Source organism: Tenrec ecaudatus, chromosome 7 (assembly GCF_050624435.1).
Source record: "Tenrec ecaudatus isolate mTenEca1 chromosome 7, mTenEca1.hap1, whole genome shotgun sequence".
Classification (NCBI taxonomy): Eukaryota; Metazoa; Chordata; class Mammalia; order Afrosoricida; family Tenrecidae; genus Tenrec; species Tenrec ecaudatus.
The window spans coordinates 44,767,459-44,770,320 of record NC_134536.1 but is presented as its reverse complement, the minus strand read 5'-3'; the positions used below and the strand labels follow the sequence as shown (position 1 = coordinate 44,770,320).

Below are 2,862 nucleotides of genomic sequence, written 5' to 3'. Positions count from 1 at the left end.
TTAACACAGGGTGTCCAGGAGGGGGTACAAACTGTTGGTTAGTCGCCTTGGGTCGGTTTCAAGATTTCTCAAGCATCACTCTACTTTTCATCCAGGTCATCTAATTCATTGCAGTGACCACGCAAACTCACTGGCGAGATTCATACATAACAGGCTACCATGCACATGAGCAATGTTCCTGATTTGGCTGTTCTGTCAGGACACGTTAAAAAGTCCTTTCAGGGCTGCTAATAAATGGCCAAAGGGCATGCCACTCTGCCTCAACCCCAAAGCTCTCTAGGGCAGCAACCCAAGTTTCTTCAATTAAGTGCCAGAGGCACCGCACTCTGCAAGCCAGCCTCCTGCCCCCAGGCACTCAACTTTCCACCGCTCTGGCTCTGGCTCCTGGTTCTGCTGCAGCTGCAGCTCCTCTGGCCCTCCTCTCATGTCCCAGCTGTCTTCTGGATCAAGGAGGTTCACTGTGCAGAAATACCAGGATCTAGAAACCTCGACTTTTCATTAAGACCCTTTGGCCCCCATCCAGCTTCTGAAAGGGCCTATTTTATAGGCAGCAGGATGGCAATCCTACAGAATCCTGTGAAGGAGCACTCACAGCTGAATCCTGTTGGTATCTCCCCACCTACTCTTCCCCAGACCCACCAGGAAAAGGTCATTTGGTGGGCGTTGTGGAGACGATGGCTGGCGGAGCTACATTCAATAATCGTTCACTGCCCTGTAATTAGGTCGAGATGCCAGAGCCTTGGGGGCATAAAATGGAGGAAGGACCTCAGAGACACCGGGAAATAGGAAAGCGGCGAGGAAGTGCAAACCGCACGCCCATTCTCAGCGGCCCAGCGAGCCCAGGAGACCCCTGCGGAGACTTTGGGAAAAGCTTTCAACTGCAATAATCGCGCCTCGGATAAACCTCACTGGCTACGATATTGACTTTGGACGGCAACATCTGCACCCTTACAAAGCCCTGTGGCTGATCTCCTTTGTGGGCTCCGTCTAATCGTGCAGGGTGCCATCGCTGCGCTGGGCACCTGAGAGACTCCTCAAATATCCAAGGCAAAGTGAAAGCAAAGTCAGGTGTTCACGCGGACGATGAAGCGCAATAGCAATATAGAGGTGATAAGAATATCGTCCCTCACGGTGTCCCTGCGAATGAAATCGATGGACTATCTGGTCTAGCGTTGCTTAATTTGTACACAGAGGGTGAGGGGAGCTGTGGGTCAAATGTTCTAAAACCTGATTCCTTTCGTCACAGTGGAGAGTCAGGGCCAGGCACTGAATTTCTTTGCCCACCGCATTTGAATGACCGTGTTGGTGAAGCTTATTGAGAGTACCGTAGACTGCCAGAAGAACAAGTAAATCTATCTTGGGAGAAGTATGGTCAGAAAGCTCCTTGGTAGTAAGGACGGTGAGACTTCGTGTCCTGTACGCTGGATTTGTTGTCAGGAAATCCACTGCCTGTGGAAGGACATATCAGGCTTAGTAAAGCAGAGGGTCAGCAAAAAATAAAAGGCTCTCAGTGAGATGAACGGATGCAGTGGCTGCAGTCATTGGCTCAAGCCTAACAACTGGGGAGCTGGGGCAGCCCAGACAGTATTTCCTTTGGTTGTCCATAAAGTCTTATGACTTAGACCCATCAAGACAGTATTTAGCAACAAAAGCCACTTTATAGATCCAGAGCCCTTTGTTTGAAGGAGAGGCCTGGTCTCCTTGCAGAAGGACCCTGTGCTATAGTTGCAATTATATACCATGACTCTTTCTGGAAGCCTTTGTCCAAAGGAACATTGGAAAAGGAAATACTGAGATCTTTTAGAGATTAATGGATACCAACAAGAGGCTTGCTAGAAACACTTCCTCATCTATTCCAAAATGTTTGGAAGGCGGCCACCTGGCTGGAAGAGAACCATATATGTTTCTTAAACATTAACTGAAATTCATGTCCGTAGCACAAAATCCACTGCAGTCGACCAGTTAAAGTGGGCGCCTCAGGGACAGATGAAGTCTGAACCCAAGTCCTAGTCCTAATGGGCCAGGTGTATCGACGCATCTGCTCTGTGGTGTCTGAATGTTCAATAATTGGACATACTTAGAAACTGCCAGAGTCCCCACATTCCCTCTCTTACTCATGGAGAGATGATCTGTGTAGTCAGATAAACTAATATCCAGCCTTTGGAACATTTCTCTACCAAGATAGCAAATTTAAAAGAGCCTGGACCAACGTTGCACCCTTGAGAGGGATGGCAGAGAATAATATTACTATCTAAAAATTCCAAATGCAAGGTGATACTTATTAAATACAATTTTACTCACCAGTTGGTGTTGTTCAGACATAAAATGGATCTTGGAGCATGTCTGTGAAGTATAAAAGTAGTTATGTGATAATTCCATTTACAGCTAGTCTCAAAGATGATATCTTTACTGGAACAAAAACAACACAGCCCCTGGTACTGATCGTGCAGCCACTGAGCTAGGTGATGTCCTTTATTCCAATCCACTGCAAAGACCAGCAGAATCAATTTGCTTTGATAAGGCACAGCCAACCGTAGACATTTACATTCTTGCCTCAGGACTATATTATTTTGACCCTTTGCCAATAAGTTTGTAGATACCGTATATACTTGTGTATAAGCCGAGTTTTTCAGCACACTTGTAATGCAGTTTTTGTGGTAAAATTAGGTGCCTTGCCTGATATTCAGGTTGCTTATACTCGAGTAATATATGGTAAATGGAATGTTTCAACATTCTACAAAGCACTCCACTGATACTGTACACTAGTGACATTTAGATGACTGGAGTTGGTGAGTAGAAAATAGCCATTTATATTCCTTAGTGTGATACCTGAGAACTAAAGAGTGGACCTAAGTAGCGCAT

The 2,862-nt window shown here is 46.2% G+C and overlaps 1 non-coding gene across 1 annotated transcript; it reads right to left on the bottom strand.

Moving 5' to 3' along the window:
* Positions 1-802: 802 nt before the first annotated feature.
* LOC142453912 (U4 spliceosomal RNA) lies at positions 803-938 on the bottom strand. The gene has a single exon (XR_012785468.1). It is a non-coding gene; the product is annotated as a U4 spliceosomal RNA (small nuclear RNA).
* Positions 939-2,862: the final 1,924 nt, after the last annotated feature.